Raw genomic sequence first — 13228 nt, 5'->3', positions numbered from 1 at the left:
AGGGCACCTGGTATGTACCAGCTTCTGCTGGAGATACTGGAAACACACAGAAAAACAGAAAATAATATCTACCTTCCAGAGTTAAGCTTATGAATATGGGATATAATATATATATATATATATATATATATATATATATATATATATATATATGGAAATGCCTGGTGCATGGTAGGTGCCTGGGAATTACTGGTCACTATTATTATGTTTTACATCTGACTTGTGGTCAGAGTGTTTGTAAGTTTAGTGCACAAATGACAAGTGTCCTAAACTCATTTCTATATAAAACTGCCAAGAGCTGGTTATCGTTTTACCTCAAAGAATGTGAGGATAAAATCACTTTAAGTCTGAACCCTTCAGTTCTGCCCTAATTCTAACTGGAGTCCCTCTGGTCTCCAAAGCTCACCCTCCACCTCACTTCTTTCCAGCCACTGGTCAATAAGGTCAATCTCCCAAACTTGTCTGATTACATCATTCACCTGAAACACTTAATAAACTAACAACTCCCAGATGCTACCCCGAACATAATGAGTAAGAGCCCCTTGCACCCTCCAACCCACTCATGGTTATACATGCTTTAAGAGATTCTTCTCTTCTCCAGCATACTTTAACTCCACCTTCTGAATAAGGTAAAACTCCTCACCTTCAAATAGCTGAGGTCACTCTCCTCAGGTTTCCATGATAGGCTCTTTGACCCTTTCTCCATGGCTTAGTTTTAGACCAAATGGTTTGGCCACAATCTAACAGAATCAACTACCTCAGCTGGGCCCCCAACACCTCAGCAAGGCACATTTTGGTTTAGTTCTATCCCTTCCTGTCACCGTTCTAGAATTTCCCTATAAAAGGATTATTTTAAATTACTACAAATCTCTAAAAAGTTACCTTTTTCATAAAATAACTTTCTTAGTTTATCAATTCCCAAACTGAGTCCAATGGATATGCAAAATATACATAATCAAGGACCAGTTTTAGGGAACAGAAATGGAAGCTATTTGTTAAAATTTTCAAAATCAGTGATCAACCTAACATAGACATGGAAAAGTCCATTTATTCTCTAGAAAACCTTTTTTTTTTTTTTTTTTTAGGTAAACTACACCCAACATGGGGCTTGAACTCACAACCCCGTGATTAAGAGTTGTATGCTCTATTGACTGAGCCAGCCAGGCGCCCCTTTCATTTCTTTAAAAAAGTAATAAATGCAAAGCCAGACCTGCATTGAAGGTGACTCATGCCTCTGTTTTGCTTTGTTTAAATATTTATTAGATCCTTACTATGAGGGGAAAAAACCCCAGGAACACTGTTGGAAACAAAAATGTCCACAACATCGCCCATGCTTCAAAGAGGTCAACTTCAGTGGAAGATATACTGACGGAGCACCTGAGGAGAGGCATGAGGTGTAAATGGCACATTCAGCCTGGGAATCCATCCATTCAACCATCCAAGGAACATTTATTACGCACTCACCATGCAAGACCCTCAATTAGTAATCATCCCTACATTCAAGTAAGGGGGGGGGGGGGACAAGGAGACAATCGGACAACACTGAAAAGGACAAGTGTTCTCAAAAGTACAGATAAAGTGCAAGACGAATTTAAAGAAAATTACAGACGACCTAAAATAAAGCTCTGGAACGTAATGAGGATATGCAGAATGGAAAGGGCCATTCTTTTCTTTCATGGAGGCCAAAATCAATGAAGAGCATTCTGGAAACATGTTATAATTCTTTATATCCCTGCTAGATATAAAGAGATCACGGGCTCTCATTGCCTTTTGATATCAGTTGGTAAGGAGAGTACCTCTGGAGTAGGCCACGAAAATGGCCTGCCCTGGCATGAATGCTATTTCCATACATAGCAAAAAGAATACAGCATTACCCACACAGCAGAGCACACACTCACTACCATCATATACCCTTGCAACTTCATACTGTTTACCAGGAGTCCAGGAATTAATGAGATATGATGGATGACAAAGCCTTTTTTAATTACTTTAATTACACACACATATAATTAATATAATTTTCCCCATAACTTATTTGTATATGTACTCAAATCTTTCCACTTGAATTTGTATAGTTCCAGTATTCCTAACATGCGCTTTCTACCCGATGTTTAAGTTTCATACTTAATCGCCTAAATGAAAATCCTGCCATCTTTTTATAACCGACCTACCCAAACTCAACACCAATATTCCAGAAGAAAAAAAAACAAAAAACAAAAAACAAAAAAGAAACCCACCAACATTCAGGGTGCAAGAACTACCACAAAATTATTAGCTGCCTGGGACAAGTTCAGAATACTACATCCTTTCACTCTATCCCTTCCAACAGGGTTTAGTCTAAGGAACTGAAGAATGTTAGCACCTAAACACTGCCAACAGGAGTACAAACTGAGAGGACTTAGAACGTTTTTCTGAGTGGAAATCAAACTTTTTCCTAAAGTACTGAAGATGATCAAATGGAATAGAAAATATGACAAGTCTAATTGTACATCCCTGGTTTTTAGATGACTCACAGTGAAATTCAGGATTGATTACGTTGCCTTTATGTGCCTACGTGGTCTGTAGATATTAATAAACTACCTGGTTCGTCTAAATATTAAAATGTCTTTTTTTATTCCCCCTCCAGAGATCTATTACTTTTAAACAGTTTCTTAAATTCAAGACCGTTAATAAAATGAAGACACTCTCATCTCTAAAAACAGCCTAGGGGAATCTCTCTTTAGAATGCAAAAGAAAGAGATTGGGGGGGGGGGGGGGGACATGGACACAACTACCTACAAACCGGCAAGGAGGCAGACCAAGGGGGAGCAAAGAGACAAACCGAGATGGTGTGGAATAAATTTCCTTCCATATTTTTCTTTGTTTTTTATTGTGGTAAAATATACATAACAAAACATGTATCATTTTGACCATTTTTAAGCACACAGTTCAGTGGCATTAAGTACATTCACAATGTTGTGCAACCATCACCAAGATTCATTTCCAAAACTTTATTACCCCAAATGGAATCTCTATCCCCATTAAACAGTAACTTCTATGCCCCCTCCCCTTAGCCCGCCGTTCATCTCTATTCTACTCCTTGACTGTGAATTTACCTCTTCCAGGTACCTTACAGAAGTGGAAATACACAGTATTTGTCCTTTTGTAAGTTGTTTATTTCACTTAGCATACCGTTTTCAAGGTTCATCCATGTTGTAGCATGTAGAGGAATTCCAGGCCTTTTTATGGCTCAATAGTATTCCACTGTAAGTGTACACCATTCGTCTGTGAATGGACACTTGGGCTGTTTCCACCATTCTGATATTGTCAATGCTGCTGCTATAAACACTGGCGTACAAGAATCTGTTGGAGTCCCTGCTTTCAATTATTTCAGGGGGTACATACCAAGAATGGAGTTGCTACATAATTATATATTTAATTTCTCAAGAAACCACAAAACTGTTTTCCATGAAGCTCTACCTTCTACATTCTCAACAGCGATACAAGAGGGTTCCAATCCAATGTACTTTTAAGTCTTTTCTGATTCACTAATTCAGAATAATATTTACTTCTATTACTCTAAATTGGAATTATTTCTCTTGAGACAAGAAAAGCCCCAAGAAAAACCAGAAACAACAATATCTAAAGACAGTATTTTCTGCCTAAACTTACACAACGGAAGATACAGTTTGAGAAAAAAAAAAAACTTCAAAATATAAAAGGAAGCATAATATCCAGAAATATATTAAGCATCCCGCACATACAACTTGTACTATAAAAACTGGTCAATGTGACCCCTAGAAAGTCACATACTAGAAAAGTTCATTGTCTGAGTAACTGGACGTAAATATACAGAGGTCTTTTTAAAGACCCTTACTCTTCTTACCAGTCAGTTCGTTCAGTACCTGGAATTAAACAGCCCAGGAAGGTCTCGCTTTAGGAAAAGCAGAGGAGGAGGGTGCCTAAAGGGCTTATTTAAATACTACTCGCAGGCCTTTCCACAAGGCAGGGGAGATGGGCAACTAAAAGCAATAATGATGTTCTTAAACCTTTAACACCTGCTCTCACCGATCTGTCATCAAGTCCTTACAGGTGATAAAAGAACTTTAACAAGTAGGGAAGCGAATGTCAACAGAAAAACTCCAAAACAAATCAACAGGCCTAACTGGAGTCTACTAGTGGGAGGAGGGGGTGACAGATATTTGCTTGTTGTTGTGATTTACTCTGCATACAAAAATATAGTTCTAACTTTTACTAGTAAACTGTTCCTAGCCTGGGATAGCACTGAGTAAGCCCCCCAGTGTCCAAAGGCTCCTACGATTCGATGAAAGGCCCAGCAGAACTAGCTCCAATCCCTACTGCAGTTTTACACTGTTTTTAAGTAAACTGATTTTTCCAAAGTGCTTAAAAGTAGCTTGTTCTCCTAATTTGGGAAATATTCCCTCTTATAATCTATTTAAACCCCTGTTACAGTAAAACCTTTTCATATAGAGTAGGAAACCAAACTGTATCCTAGACTTGCCTGGATAATTGCAAATTCCTAATTAGTTACATCAAGAACAATGCAGTTATTTTTAATAGAGACCCCTCTTTCACCAGTTGTGGAGAAGCTGAGTCCCTTAAGAGTAAATTAAATCATGCTATTTCCTGGGATTTTAGGGTTTTCAATTACTTCTCAAACGTACTACATTTGCTTGTGTATAAAGACAATTTTCTAACAATTATTTCAACAGAAAGCTTTTCATAATTGAAGACTATGAGTTGGTATTCTACTTAGTTTAAGTAAACTTTTCTGATTGGTTGCCTTTACAAAAATCTTTGTCTTCCAGAGTCAAAACAGGGATGTAACAGAAGCTTTAAATTCAAATATAAATTTAGTTTTTTTTAAACATAGCCTGTAAGTCCTCCAATTTTAACAATTCTCAAATTTCAGAAAGGATCAAAGAATCAAAGTTGCCACCACCCTGCCCTAAGTGTCCGGTGACAGACACTATTCTCTACACAACATTCCAAAAATATGAGCAAAATACCCCTATGAATTAATTTTTAAAAAATGCTTTGCATTTGCCCCCCCCCAAAAAAAAAGTCATCGTAGAATATTCCATTAACAAAGAATCTAGCCTAGAACTTAATAAATGCCGTCTGAGGCCATAAACAAGTGAATGAAATCAAATTAATTTTAAACTTAAATACAACCATTTAAAACAGATACTTACTAGAATCTCAAATACAGCTAACCTTGGCTCAATACCATCTCACTAAAATCTTCTCCCTCCAGCTATTTAAAACTGACAAGCAGTTGTCAAGATATCAAAGAAACAAAACACTAGGAGCCAGTGCCTGAAACAACAATGAGTACTGCCAAGGGCATCTCATCGGTCAAGGGCACTGAAAATTACAATCCAGGAGTTTCAGAATGCTAACCTTGCACATCTCAACTACGGGCAAAAAAGACAAAGACTCAAGTCAAAGATGGATCCACTTCCAAAATGAGAAATACCCCCACCGGTAGATGGCTCAACACTGTATCTACCTTTTCTATTTACATTTGGTGGCTTAAAAACTTTCCGTTCCCCTATCGCCTCTCCCAACCCCACATACTTTTGGTCCACAAGGACTGATCCTAGACCCTAAACCTGCACCATAGACAACTCCCCTCCGGAGAAGCTAGGGCCCAGCCTCTCCAGAGATGTACCTTGCAAAGCACCCAAGTATCAAGTCCTCCTCCCAGTGAACCTGGGCTTGACTTCTACAGAGCCCTGCCTCGAACTAACCACAATGATTCAAGTATTTTCTGCCTTGCTGAAACACAGAACACCATATAGGCTTTATACTTTTCTAATGATTTATTTGAGAGACAGAGAGAGAGAGAGAAAGTGCGAGAGTGCGGGGAAGAGCAGAGGGAGAGACAAAGAAAAACTTGAGCAGACTCCTCGCTGAGCACAAAGCCTATGCAGGGCTTGATCCCATAACCCGGAGATCATGACCTGAGCTGAAACCAAGAGAGTCGGACGCTTAACCTACTGCGCCACCCACCGACCCCACCATACTTTATATTTTAAGGCAAACAAGTGTGTGTGTACGCACTTATGAACATTTTCTTATATTCAAAGGCATTCCGAGTAAACTAAAGAATAAAGCTTTTCCTCAAGCACTTAAGTGGATTCCCAATTGCCACAAGGATGAGAATTTAGGTTCACTTGAAAATATCTCACCACAAAAAACTCTCATTTAATGGATTAACCTCACTGATGTTAAGAAATGGCAATTATGATTTCTAAAATGGAAACACAGGTAAGTTGCAAAGCTCCCTCTACCCTGAAAATATTCTCCTCCCCCCCATTCTCAGCTGTAATTACTGAAAGTTCAAATAATAGGCTAAGATAATATACAATGACTAAAGCCTTATGCCTCTATCATTCAGTATTCAAAGTTCCTCTGAAAGATTGCACACCTCTTTCCCCCAAGAAAAACCCCATATCAAGCAGACTATCGTGTCCACGTCAGCAAAGCTAGCCAGCTATTAGCTACATCTAAGGAAACACTTCTCCAAAACATGGAGCGGGATGACTTACGCACAGTACAATTTGTGAGAGGTCACAAATCAACTATTCTATCAGGACAGGGAGAAAATGAACACAGCAATCCAAAGCTTTAAGCTTTATTTAGTCATCAAAAATAGAAAAATTATTTTTCAAACTGTCCACTTGCAATTTGGAGGTCCCTCAAAAGGTGCAAAGTAATAAATCAGGAACGTCTATTTAAAAGTTTGGAATATAACAGAATATAAGGCTTTACCACACACTTTTCGATACTGACTCATTAATCCCTTGGATGACCATTTTTTTTTTTTTCCCTTGGATGACCATTAAAAAAAAAAAAAAAGTATGGATGAGATGTCTTCTCTTTATAACAAAATCAGGAAACCCAAACTGAGAGAGGTTCAGAAGTTTATGAAAAATACACAGTTAAAAAGTAAAGTAAGTCCTTGGCAGGTCTCACTAGACATTTAAGATTTCTAATGCCTGCCCATTATTTGCCCATCTTTCAACATCTTTTAAGATTTTAGTAAGTCTCTCATTTGTATTAAGCGCCTTGACGTTCGAAAACTGGAACCATGTATCATGAGTTAAATGGTGTTTCCCATACTGGTCACACTCACGAGAACACTGTAGTCCTATTTATAACGTGGTCTTTATCCTGGTTCCTTGAAAATAACTATGCTCCCAAGGGTCAGGAATGGGTATGAAAAGGGTGTTTCAGCTATCTCAACAGTGTCATTAACTAATGACTTACCTGTAATTGAATTTACAAGTCTGAGAGAGCTGGAGGCCATGCAATTCACATTACACTAAAGTAATACAGATCAATTTAAAACTGATTTACAAGTGTAGGTCTTTCAGGATCCTGTAATGCTCTAGCATCAGGATCATGAACTGCAATTAATCCTAGGAAGTACAATAACTATGAAAGGCAAACAGACTCAGATAGATTTATAATGAACCTAGAAGCTACTTCTTTAAAAATTCTAATAAAAAGATTAATCATTTGTCTTTTCCTGAAAATAGTATGCCCTCCCCCCCCCCCAAAAAAAAAAAACAACGTATTCAGTTACTGGACATTTATGGATAGAATCCAGATAAATGCTCACTTTAACAGAAGCTCGAATTTCCACTATTTCATTCAAAATCAAGAAAGTCGTTGAAATTCCTTCTTATCAAATGAATTCTAAAATGCAACAGAGATAAATTAAACTCACTAATCAGAAAACTACTTGACCATTTGCCACCAAGAGTATTTCTGGCTGTTTGCTTTCTTCTTAAATACATTCTTCCCAAGTCATAGATGAAATCTAGTGTTTTATATTTGAATTTATTCTCTGATAGTAAAGCAATGATTTTAATTCTTCAGATTAATTCTGCAACTACATTAGGAAAAGTGAACGATGGTTTCTCTGTATTATTTACCTGCCACTTATGGAGTCATATGAAACATGGTTAGCAGGTAAACATGGTTATTAGCGGACCTTTTTTTTTTTTAGCCTCCCATCAATGATATTTCATATTGCCTGTTTACACTCCTTTATTATGCTAAAATAATCCACATGCTCTGCCTTTCCAGCAATTCCAAACAAGAAAATGTCATTTAAATTTCTGTCCATCAGTTTAAACTATGTTACGTAAGCATTAAAAAAAAAAGTGTTCATTTTATCCACTCAAGGTATAAAAGCAAAACTGAGCTATAGCTAACTCAGGATTTAACTTCCATTAGAAGGTGGAATCTAAGCATCTTCTGGTGGTAAAAAAAAAAAAAAAGAAAGAAAAGAAAAAAGAAAAAAGGAAAAAAAAAACAGCGAACTAGATCTAAATAGCAGCATGATCCAGTTAAACGTGAACATACTGGGGAGTCAGAAAGTTCTACGTTGTGATTTCCATATGGTAACCACGAGCCACAAGTAGCAGTTTAAAATGATTAAAAGTAAATACATATATTTCTTAAAAGTAAATAAAATGTAAAATGGAGTTCCTCCGTTGCACCGGCCACATCTCAAAGGCACAACAGCTAAGGAGCCTTGTGTCTGCCACACTGGATGTGGATAGCACTGGTCTAGGGCCACTTCCCTCACCAAAGAAAACCCTGCTGTCGGGAGCATTGCGATCTTAGACAAACCAGTTTAATTCCTGTGACCCTCAATACCCTTGTCTGTAAAATGTCCTTAAGATCACATAAATTTAAAGACTGTTAATATATCTTAAAAAAGCACACACAGGGCTTAGGACACTTCAGATATCCAAGAAAGAGTAGTTACCAATACAACCCTCTATCAGACTTTGGCCAATGATGGCAACCCCGAACAAGCCACTTTCCCCCCCGGGCCTCATTTTCCTAAACTGCAAAGTTTAAGAAGTTCTCCTGGCGAACTTCGAAGGGCACTACCAAGTCCTACCACGTTAAATGAAGTGTGAGGCAAAAGGGGCACAATCTCCTTCTGAATAAATTACTACCTAGGCTCCTGTAGCCTTGCAACCAATCTCAAGCTTTCTCGCAAAAACCCCAGAAGACTGGCTCTCCAACAGTCCACAGTCCGATGTGGGCTATTTATAAAGTCTGTCTTAAAAGGTTACGGGAATATCCTTCTGAAACTGTATATACTGTAATTAGAAACTACAACCCTTATTCCATGATGGTATCTTGCACTTTTAACATCTCTTTTAAGTGAACACTATCTTTACAGCAAGTTTTTCTTAGTATTTAAACCAAGACGCTTTAAACGCATACATTATGAGTCTAAACACAACTTTTTAATGATTTTTTTTTTTTTTTACCAGCGAGGCCTCATTCTTAACCAGTTTGTGGGTGACCCTCTAGTGTCTAAACAATGTAAGAATGAACACCCTCACGGATGAGGTCCCCTTGCAGGGCCACAAACATGCCCAGAGACTTCTTACTCTGTTTAACGGCTGCTCCCTGGGAACCAGGAAACTGAAGGCCTGTCCCCAATGACGGGGAACCAAGCCCCCCCCCCCACAAGGCACACAACCAGGGCCCCTGGCCTCCTTGGGATATGGGGCTGCCCCCTGCCCCCCGCCCATCCAGGCCCCCAGAGTCACAGCTTTAACTTGAACAGTGGAAGAGCAACTCTGGGGAGGAGAAATCAGAACAGAGCAGTGCATTTTTGCCCAAGGCCTGTAGCCTCAAAAAAAAAAAAAAAAAAAAGTGTTATTCCAGAGCAGATTCCTTTTCTTCCGGGTCCGTCTGCTCCGTCTGACTCTTTGCCCACAACCGCGGTGCCTCCCCTTTCCTAATGCCCCACCTCTCGCCACTCTTCCCAAAAAAAAAAAAAAAAAAGTGGCTTACTCCTCTCCTTCAGTTTTCCCTAGCAGGGCCTGGAAACTGGAGGAAATGCAAATCAAATTAGCTGCACATTAAAAACTAAGCGGGCAAGCAATCGAAGGTGCCCACCCAACAAAAGAGGTGTCCCGTTCCAAGACATGCTCAAGCCTGGGTGTCGGGAGGGAAGGGAGACTCGAAGCCCACCGGGATGGGGAGATGGGGAGATGGGGGGGCTGGGGGAGATGGGGGGGCGGGAGCGGGGCTGGGGGTGGGAGTGGGGATGGAGGTGAGAGTGGGGATGGGGGTGAGGATGGGTGGGGGTGGGAGTGGGGATGGGATGAGGATGGCGGTGGGAGTGGGGATGGGAGTGGGGGTGCGGGCGGGAGTGGGGATGGGGCTGGGGATGGGACGGGCTGGGGTGCGGGTGGGGCGGGGGGCGCGCTGAGCGTCGGCGCATCCCGGCCAAATCCCAAAATGTTTCAAGGAATCGCGGGGCTGAAGGGAGAATAAAAAGTTGCGACTCCGGAGGCGGCGAGCGGACGGCGGCGCGGGGCTGCGCGCGGGGAGGGAGCGGGGCCGCGGCTCCGAGCCCCCCGCGCCTCGGCCCCCCCGCGCGCCGCCCCCGCCCCCGCCCCCCTGACCCCCGGGCCCTTGCACAGCCGCGGGCGGGCCCCCGCCCCTCCCCCCCGCGGCCGGGGCGCCCCTCGGGGTGGCCGAGTGACCCGGGCTGCGCCGCCCGCTCTCCGGGGCGCCCGCCGCTCCCCGCCCGGCCTGCAGCGCTGGGCTCGCCGCCCCCAGCCCGGGGGGAGCCGGGGGAGCCGGGGGGAGCCGGGGGGGCCGGGAGCGGGGCCCGGGGGCAGGCCGGGCGGGGAGGACGTGGCGCGCGGAGGTGGCCGGCGCGGGGCGGGGGAGTGTCCTCGCCGCGGGCAGCCCGCGCCCCCCCGACCCGCCCAGCCCGGCCCGGCCCGGCCCCCGCCCTCAGCCTCGGAAAGTGACACGTCGAAGGTTCCCGGCCCCGCGCCCCCCCGCCCCCCGGGCCGCGATCCTGCCGCGGGGACTCCGGGGGGGCCGATTCCGCGGACCGAGTCTGCGGGAGGGACGGGACGGGACGGGGCGGGCGGGGGCGCCGCTGCCCGGGTTTTTTCCTTTTTTTTTTCAGCAAAAAAATGTACCCGCTCCTCTCCGCCGTCCACGCGCAGGCCCAGCCGGGGCGGGGGGGGGGGCGCGGGGACCCCGGACCGTGGCGGGGGACCCCGAGGCGGCGGCCGACCCCCCCCCCCCCCCGGCCCGAGCCCAAGTCTGGCGCCAAGTTTCCCCGGGAAGCCGGGCGCGCCGGGAGCGCTCGGGCCGCGCCGCAGTCGGCGGGCCGGGCGTCCGGACGGGGCTTCCCGCGCGCGGGGGTCCCGAGCCCCCCCGGCGCCCCCGGCGCCCCCGGCCCCCCGGCCCCGCCCCGCCCCCACCCCGCGCGCCCTACCTGCCCTCGGGCCGATCGCGGGGCTCGGGGCGCCACCCGCGGGCCGCCCACGCCTTCCCGGCCGGCAGCCGAGGACCCCGCCGCGCCGCTGCTCCCGCCGCCGCCGCCGCCGCCGCCGCTCTCCCCGCCTCCTCCTCCGGCCGCCGCCGCCGCTCCAATAACTACCAGGCGGGTTTGCGGGGCGACTCCGCCATGTCAGTGATGTCGGGACCACATGGGGCCGCCGGCCCCGCCCCCGCCGTAATCCGCCGAGTAGCGCCGCCGCCGCCGCCGCCGCCGCCGCCGCCGCCGCCGCGCTCCTGCGGGCCCGCTGCTCGGCCGCCTTCCCGCCTCCTCTTTCCTTTCCTCTTCTTTCCTTTTAAGACTTGACTTATTTATTCATGAGAAACACGGAGCGACAGAGAGGCAGGGACACAGGCAGAGGGACAAGCAGGCTCCGTGCAGGGGGCCCGACGCGGGACTCGATCCCGGGACCCCGGGGTCACGCCCTGGGCTGAAGGAGGCGCTCAGCCGCTGAGCCACCCGGGCACCCTCTTTTCTTTTCCTTTCTTTTCTTTTCTTTTTTTTTCCCTTTCCTTTCCCCTCTTTTACTTTCTTTCCTTTCCTTTCCTATCTTTTCTTCTCTTTGCTTTTTTCTTTTCTTTTTCTTTTCTTTTTTTTCTTTCTCTTTCCTTTCCTTTTCTTCTCCTTTCTTTCCTTCCCTTTCCTTTTCTTTTCTTCTATTCTCTTTTCTTTTTTCTCTTCTTTTCTTCCCTTTCCTTTCCTTCTCTTCTTTTTTCTTTTTTCTTTCCTTCCCTTTTCTTTTCTTTCCTTTCCTTTTCTTTTTTCTTTCCTTTCCTTTCCTTCTCTTCTCTTTTCTTTCCTTTTCTTTTTTCTTTTCTTTCCTTTTCTTCTCTTTTCTTTTTTTCCTTCTCTTGTCTTTTCTTTCCCTTTCTTCTCTTTTCTTTCCTTTTCTTCTCTTTTCTTTCCTTTCCTTTTCTTTCCTTCTCTTTTCTTCTCTTTTTTCTTTCTCTTTCCTTCTCTTCTTTTTTCTTTTCTTTCCTTACTTTTCCTTTTCTTTTCTTTCCTTTCCTTTTCTTCTCTTTTCTCCTTTCTTTTTTCTTTTCTTTCCTTTCCTTCTCTTCTTTTCTTTTTTCTTTTCCTTCCTTCCCTTTTCTTTTCTTTCCTTTCCTTTCCTTCTCTTCTCTTTTCTTCTCTTTTTTCTTTCCTTTCCTTTTCTTTTCTCTTCTTTTCTTCTCTTCTCTTTTTTCTTTCTTTTCTTTTTTCCAGCCAAGCTAAAGAAGTCTGAGGCTTAAGAGGGGAACAAACAGCTCCTAAAAAAAAAAAAAATCAGGACGGCACGACCTGCCACGCAGAGATGGCCAAACGCCAGGATACATGCAGCCTGTGCTGAGTAGTAACCAGAGCTCAGACTCTAAGACGCTATTTTTTTTTTTTTTGCATTTGCAAGTTACATCGTAACTTTTTTTTTTCTTACATCCCCACAACCTTGTGAGCTATTCTGTCACTCGCTTGTCTGCTTCAATACCGCGGCACCTGTCCGCGCCCCAGCACAGCCGGGCCAGCCCGCGCTGCACCGAGGCCATAAGGTCTGGCTTCCCCTTGCGGTGCCCGGTGCGCAGGCACCGACCCGGCCTGTGCTTCTGCGGAACGTGACCCCTTGGGTGACTCTTGAGTGTCTATTAATTAAATGGGTAACGTATTCCTGTTGTAGAGGCTCCAAAATGATCAACAGGCTGCCTCCCATCCCCCTCCCTTCCTCCCTCCCCCCCCCCCAATTATCCAAGAGGCGAGAAGGCAGAGGTCCTCCCACAGAGGCCCCTCCTCTCCTTAGCTTCCCAGGTATTCCAAAGGAACACATTGGGCATCAACTGTTGGTCACCAAGCCCTGCTCAGCACTGACCCCAAGCAACGCCTTCCTTTCAGTGACCTAAAAAATAA

At 44.5% G+C, this 13228-nt stretch overlaps 1 protein-coding gene across 1 annotated transcript in view; it reads right to left on the bottom strand.

Annotated features, from left to right (window-relative positions):
- Positions 1-11418, bottom strand: part of FNDC3B (fibronectin type III domain containing 3B) — a 338585-nt gene extending 327167 nt beyond the window's left edge. Inside the window, exon 1 of the mRNA XM_077880348.1 lies at positions 11288-11418. The gene's annotated coding sequence lies outside the window, so the exon portion shown is untranslated. The remainder of the gene's footprint in view (positions 1-11287) is intronic.
- Positions 11419-13228: the final 1810 nt, after the last annotated feature.

This window comes from Canis aureus, chromosome 31, assembly GCF_053574225.1.
Source record: "Canis aureus isolate CA01 chromosome 31, VMU_Caureus_v.1.0, whole genome shotgun sequence".
In the NCBI taxonomy this organism is placed as follows: domain Eukaryota; kingdom Metazoa; phylum Chordata; class Mammalia; order Carnivora; family Canidae; genus Canis; species Canis aureus.
The sequence above is the reverse complement of the archived record's forward strand: the minus strand, read 5'-3'. Positions and strand labels throughout refer to the sequence as shown.